Below are 7919 nucleotides of genomic sequence, written 5' to 3' on the forward strand. Positions count from 1 at the left end.
TCTCAACTTCTTTGACTACACTGATCAGAAACCTATGATATGTCAAATATTTACTTACAATCCATATTCAGACCTGTATCAATCTTGAATATTGTGTTCATTTTTGCCCCAACTGTTAGGGTTGGACCTCTGCGGGCGTATCCAGCTGCCCTCAGCAAAGCAGTTTTTATTATATTTCATAGATTATAATAACTTCTATTTCACCAGGTCCTCTCAACTAATCTTCTGTCCTAAAACCATACAAGTTCGAACTTAAATGGGACTTTACATGTATCCTGTGTAGGATTTTACTCTCAGATTAAAACAATAGAGGGGGGGCAAGGGGTTTAACTGTTATGCTGTTATGGGGCAATTTAATTCTTTGTTATCTGTTATTTTGAAAATATATTTGCTGTTAGCTGTTATTGTCTTATTCTTTGTTAGCTGTTATTGGGCTTTTAGTTTTTTGTTATCTGTTATTGTGATAATGTATTTGCTGTTAACTGTTATTGGAAATAGGAATGTTAGCATTTTTTTTGACAGTCAATGATTCTGTAAAAATTGAAGATCATTGGCCATTGGGGTCTACCACTACTAATATGTTTGCCCCGTATTCAGAGAAGGATTCCATTAACATATACCCAGAAGTGAGGTCCAGGACAATTCAAGTGTATCTTATGATTATCCTTTGTAATAAATTCCATTTTTTTTATGAATGTGTATTTAGAATTATCTTAATTTTTTGTATGAGAATAATGTTCCTTGTTTTCCGTACGAACATATTAAATTAAAACAATTCTTAATATGACAAAAAGGAAAACATATGGCCAGGAATATCTGACAAGGATCTCAATTAAGGACTAGGTCCAAACAACCACTTAACCTTTTATATAATATGGTACATAGACTCAGCTCTGTGATTCTTTTCAAAGCAGAACCAAATGCATTGTACAATGAAAGTTCCAATCATGTACTTGGGTCCGAAGCTGCACATAACTCATTACAAACAAAGATTTATTTCGTTTCAAGCCATTGTTTCCCTACTAAACTATGTATTTTACTTACTAGTACACTTGGTACAATAAAAAATCTCAGCTGATAAAAAATTGTTCAAATAAGGCCTTTGAAAATAGTGGAATAAATTGCTTTTAGAGTGTCAAAATTCGTTCGAAGTACTTGATAAATTGCCTGCTTATAATTGGTGCTTTTGATTTTTCTACCCTATATACCACTTTGCCTCAAAGTTTTATTAAGAAAAATTCATACACCTCATTAAATGGTCATTTAGAAAAAGTCAGAATATTCAAACTCTTTTAGGTCACTTTTTTGATTAGCAACAAAGGGAGCTTCAGTCAATATATATAAACAATACACCAAGTTTCATGAGAACTGCTGAAAACATTTTTGTGTTAATGTCTGAAAACTGGAAAATCACCCCTTTTTAATTAATAAAACCCGTTAACTCGGAAACGTAAAATCTAAAATTTATAAAAATTGAAAATTACCTCATGTTAATAGATATAAACAATTTACCAAAATTCCTTGCTTTGTGAAAGCATTTTTGAGATATTATCAGAAAACTGAAAAAACCACCAATTTTATTGAATAAAAACCCAATACCAAGAAACTTAAAATCTAAAATTTATAAAAAAAAAAAGAAAAAAAAGGGAGCTCACGTCAATAGATATAACCAATTTCCCAAAGTTTAATGCAAATGGTTAAAGAGTTTTTGAGTTAATGTCCGACATGTTGATAACAGAAGGACAACAGTATACCATAATACGTTCCGTAAACGAGCGTATAAAAAATATTATAAGTTATATGGTTCGCTACTGACCCCATACGGATCCATAGAGGGTTAGTAAAATCCATAGGGGTTGAGGCCGGAGGCCGAGTCCCCTATGAATTTTATTCACTTTCTATGGATCCGTAGGGGGTCGGTAGTTAACCGTATAACAAATTTATCGGACGCTGGACTTTTTCTGCGGCGTTTTGTTGAAAAATAAACAATGAAACACAACAACATTTTAAAGATGACGTCGCCATTACGGCGTCATGAACCCCATATGAAAGTTACTAACCCCATACGGTCTCATAGGGGGTAACCACGTGACGGTGTTTAACCAATCACAACGTGATAATTCATCTGTGGTCCGATAATATAATATATTGAGTAGTAATTTATACACATTCTAGATACATAAATTAATACTAAAAACATAGTCATAAAAAATGGAATGCATTACAAAGGATTATATCCGTAATAAGAAATACTGATTTGTCAAAGACAGAATTATTTTAATATTTCATTTACTGTTATCTGTTTTTGTCCATTTTAATTCCTTGTTATCTGTTATGAGCCAAATCAATTTGCTGTTTTGCTGTTATTGGGACCCCCCTTGCCCCCCCCCCTCACAATAGGTCAGGCACAATCACTAACATAGATGCTTATACAAATAGTAAGACCATGTGATTAAAATGAAGACATATGATTTTAAAGTTCACTCGGTAGGTGGCTTCTCCTTTATGAAGGTATTTAAGGATAGCCTCTTGAATTCGTCAAATTTATCAAAAGGGTGCAATGGTTATAATTATATGTAACAGGGTTATTTAGAAATTGTCTTCTGATAATATGACTAATTAATTCGTATGTGTCAACTTTCATAACCACTAAGAGGGGTAGATCTACTGAAGCTACATTTCATAGACTCTATTTAAAAGTGTTATTAATTATTACCATTATATAAATAACATATAGCTGAGAGGGTGATAGAGCAGATTGGTACCCCGAGAAAACATTGTCAACCGCGGCGAAGCCAAGGTTGACAATGCCTTCCGCGGTTGACAATGCCTTTTCGAGGGGTTCCAATCTGCTCTATCACCCTCTCAGCTATGTGTTATTTAATTTATTATACTGAATGTTCTGTTATTACTGTCGATTTTTTTAAAACTCAAAGTAATAAACTGTGACATCTTGTACATAACCATCCGTATTTAATAAAGCGCACACTTGATCAAACGTCTCCGTGAAGGGTAATAGAGTATTTGCCATAGGATAGTGTTGTATTGAATAAAGCGCACACTTGATCAAGCGTCTCTGTGAAGGGTGATAGAGTATTTGTCATAGGATAGAGTCGTATTTAATAAAGCGCACACTTGATCAAGCGTCTCCATGAAGGGTAATAGAGTAAATTGACACCCTCGTATTAGCCAATCAAAATCTGGCATTTTGACATGAAGTATAATAAAACTGCATGTTACATACTTTTGTTTTGACATTTAATATTCAGTTAAAATTTTGGGTATTGCATCAGATTTAGAAGCCTCTTGCAGATATTCAGACTGTTTAAATTCATAGTCCGTTTCTATGTATGTTGGCGTTTGTTTTTGTTGCAGTTCAGTTTTTCTATTGTTCCGTTGTTTTCCTCTCATATTTGATGTGTTTCCCTCAGTTTTTAGTTCGTAATCTAGATTTGTTTTCACTTAAACGATTCATGACTATTGAACAGTGGTTTACTAGGCTTTTCTACCTCAGTCATAGATTACCTTAGCTGTATTTGTCAACACTTTAAGAAATTTTGGATTTCAATGCTCTTCAACTTTGTACTTTATTTGGCTTTTTTAAAACTTTTTTGGATTCGAGCGTCACTGATGTGTCCTTTGTACACGAAACGCGTGTCTGGCGTATATACAAAATTTAGTCCTGGTAACTATGATGAGTTTATTTACTACTTTGCCTTTATTCCTAAAAAGGCACATTTGTGTTTTTTTTTTTTCTGAAAGAAAATGCTTCCTATTATTTGATGACATTTTCAAAAATGACAAAAAAGTAAGATGAACTCACCTGATTTTGAACAACTGGTAAACGAAAACTCATGAATACTCACATTCATGTGAACTACGACGTGTTCGGAATGATGTACTCACCTGAATATGAACAGCTGCCTGGGGACCGAAAGCTCATAACTGACTTACAATCACGTAAATCACTATCTATTCTGAATGCGAACAGCTGATGATTGAAAACTCATGACCAACATACAATCATGTAACCTACGATGTGTTCTTCATGATGTACTCACCTGAATGTGAACCACTGGTAAATAAAAACTCATGAATAACTTACAATCCGGTAAACTACAATTTGTTCTGAATATGAACAGCTAGTAAACGAAAACTTATGCCAACGTATAATCAGACAAACTTCGCTGTTTTCTGAATGTACAGTTTGTGATTTCTGAATAGCAGGAATCAGATGTATGAGTTTGGACAGTGGCGGATCCAGAGGGGGTTCCGGGGGTCCGCACCCCCCCTTTATTTTGGCCGATCAATGCATTTGAATCGGGACATATGTCTGCACCCCCCCCCTTTGCCCTGGGCTAGCACCCCCCCTTTCGAAAATTCCTGCATCCGCCACTGTTGGACTTGCATAACTTTAATATATGATTGAGGATGTATAGGAGAGGGGAGAAAGATACCAGAGGGACATTCAAACTCATAGTTAAAAAAAAATAAACTGACAAGGCAATGGCTAAAAAAGAAAAAAGAAAACAATAGTACACAAAACACAACATAGAAAAATAAAGACTAAGCAACACGGACCCCTAAAAAAAAAATGGGTGTGATCTCGGGTACCCCAGAAGGATAAGCAGATCCTGCTCCACATGTGGAAACCGTCGTGTTGCACATATTATTACAGACCCGGTAAAAAGTCTAATTAGGTGGTTCACATTCGTGAAAAGTGAGGGGATTGTAGTTACGATATGAGGAACATATCCGATATCATATGTGTAACGGATATTCCATAACGGTCAACAAACTCGGGATAGCGTCCGTAAAATTTACGAAGGGATGATTTCAACTTCACCATTTGGATCTCTTGATTTAATAGTTTCCTGGTGAGCATCAACTCTCTATCAAGAAAATCAGACAACTATACTGGTACTTAAAAATTATCTGTTAACAAAAATTTGAATTTTTGAAATACTAAGGTTTTTCTACCTCAGGAATAGATTACCTTGGAAGTATTTGGCAAACATTTAGAAATTTTGGTACTCAATGCTCTACAACTTCGTACTTTATTTTGCCGTTTTAACTTTTTGTATTCGAGCATCACGGATGAGTCTTTTGTAGATGAAACGCTCGTCTTGCGTAAATACTAAATTTCAATCCTGATACAAGTATCTATGATGAGTTTATTTATAAATATTATAAGACCACGAAGACATGTCGCTATTTAGTTACACCAACTTATAGGTCCCATAGTTGGTACCTTAACTTTAGTTTGCCTCTACCAAATGTTATGAAACTTCTAACCAAGGCTTATCACCACCAAACACATATGAATTTTGGTGACTTAACTTTCACCGTTCTCGAGTTTCCCCATTACTGCTTGTTATTGAACGACGAGAGCACTCAACCCCCAAACAATCTCTTATGACAACATATCGATCATGTCGATACAATACTAATCATCACCAAACACAGATCTAGTTTGAATTTTTGTGACGGCACTTTCGCCTTTTTTTTTTGAGTTACACCATTACTGTTTAAAAAATAATTGATGCAAGCTATACTTTATTGTAATTTTAACATGGGTAGGCATTATATTCGTGCTTATTTTGCCCGAGCGATAGTGAGCAATACAAATTATACCTATTGACTTCTTTTTATTTCACCCAGTTGATAATTGGTTTGATTTAAGATTTAAATTATTTAATTAGCAAAACAGTTAAACATATTTTTACATCTCAGTAATCACACTGGTTCAAACTAGATTTTTGTTAGTATAAACTCTTGCATTAAATTTACTCACTAAATTAATTCGATCTTTTTATTGGTTATAAACATTTCCTTTGTTCTTAATTGTTTATTTATACTATTGCAAAGTGTTTTCTTAACTTTTTGAATTTGATATTACGTTGAAATTAACCACCCTCCCTCATAGGACAATTAATGTAATTTCTAAGTCCGATGTGTATAAGTGTAAAGGGTTAGTCCATGAACCTCCCTCTTTCGTTTGTAAACAGGCAAACGACTTTCAATGTGATTGTTCAGACGGAGGAGGTTTGACCAGCCAACACGAACGGTTGTCGTATCGAGGTCCAATCTGTCAATTTAGAAATGCAACACATGACAGCTATAATAAATGAAAAAAGTAAAATCACAAAAATACTCATCTGGAGGAAAATCAAATCGGAAAGTCCATAATCACATGGCAAAATCTAATGACAAAACACATCAAAAACGAATGGACAAGAACTGTCATATTCCTGACTTGGTACAGGCATTTTCAAATGTAGAAAATAGTGGATTAAACCTGATTTTATAGCGTTAAACCTCTCACTTCGTTGACAGTCTCGTCAAATTCCGTTATATTTATAATGATGCGTGAACTAAACAGACATAATAAATAAAATAGTCAAAATATGGGTACAGCAGTCATCATCGTGTAACAATTTTAAAAGGAACAATTTAACAGAACACAAAAACATCTATCTACAAACACATTCATTGATTCGCGAGTCAGAACTTTTTTTACGTCACATATTTTTGTCATTTGATACGGTGCTTTTTGTCCGCGATTTGTTTTTTGTCCGATTATTTTGCTTTTTGTCCGATACTTTTGCTTTTTGTCCGTTGCTTTTTGTCCGTTTTGCTTTTTGTCCGATACTTTTGCTTTTTGTCCGATACTTTTGCTTTTTGTCCGTTGCTTTTTGTCCGTTTTGCTTTTTGTCCGATAATTTTGCTTTTTGTCCGACACTTTTGCTTTTTGTCCGTTGCTTTTTGTCCGTTTTGCTTTTTAGCTCACCTGGACCATAGGACTAAGTGAGCTTTTCTCATTTTCTCATTATTCGTCGTCGTCATTAATTTTTACAAAAATCTTCTCTTCTGAAACTACTGGCAAAATTAAAGCAAACATGGCCAAAATCATCCTTAGGGTATTTAGTTTCAAAAAAGTATCCGATGACCCCGCCCAATAATTAAGATGGCCGCAATGTCTAAAAGAAGAGCATCGCATAAAATGTAGATTTTGGCTTATATATCTGAAACAAAACCATAGAGACAATCTAACAAGGGATAAGAACATTTCGCCTCATAAAATAATGTGGACCAGTCTGAACTTTTCATGTGGGACAATATGAGCTCTTAATTTAAAAAAAAAAGTGGGACAATCGGGAATAAGCCCTACAGACTTGAACAATTCTAAAATAAACACTGTTGATGTATCTCTTTTAAATTTTCTATTAAAAAGTGTTTTACATTTACGAATGCACTATATTGTATTTGTATCTAAAATATTAAACGCATTTATTTCGTGATAGAAATTAAGTAAATGCTTAAGTAACCATTTTATTACTTTCCCCCCTCTTTTCGAGTTTGTCAAACAAAAATAAACTACTTTGTTGAAAATGCTGTTGTGTTAACCAAAGTTTCCTTAATCTTATTACTTGAATAACCTCGAACTTCCTCGTCATTTGGATATAGTTGCTAAATAATTCCGAAATGTATGGATTAATACAGTTTATCTAAATAAATAGCTACACATGAATTACGTAAACTTTGTGATAGTGTTCCAAAAATGAAGTTTGTTTGTTTGTTATATTTGTAATATTTGTAATGTTTAAGAAAAATAAAGTTGTTGGAAATATGACGAAAATATTACCAGACTTAAAAAAGTTTTTTTTAACTGAAATGTTGCAAAATATTTTGGAGCGACTGTCAATCGGCCATTCGCATATAAGTGCAAATGGTGACTATATATTATTAGCGGGAAGAAGAAACTGTGCGTTTAAGCAATAACATGTCGTAAATGTGTGCACTTCCGCATGTAGCAAACGCCGACACCATTTAACATAATGATAAAACTATTCAAACGAGAAAACCATTGATTTACAAAACACTATACGACAAACAAATACAGAAACAAACAACAACTA

Source organism: Mytilus galloprovincialis, chromosome 2 (assembly GCF_965363235.1).
Source record: "Mytilus galloprovincialis chromosome 2, xbMytGall1.hap1.1, whole genome shotgun sequence".
NCBI lineage: Eukaryota > Metazoa > Mollusca > Bivalvia > Mytilida > Mytilidae > Mytilus > Mytilus galloprovincialis.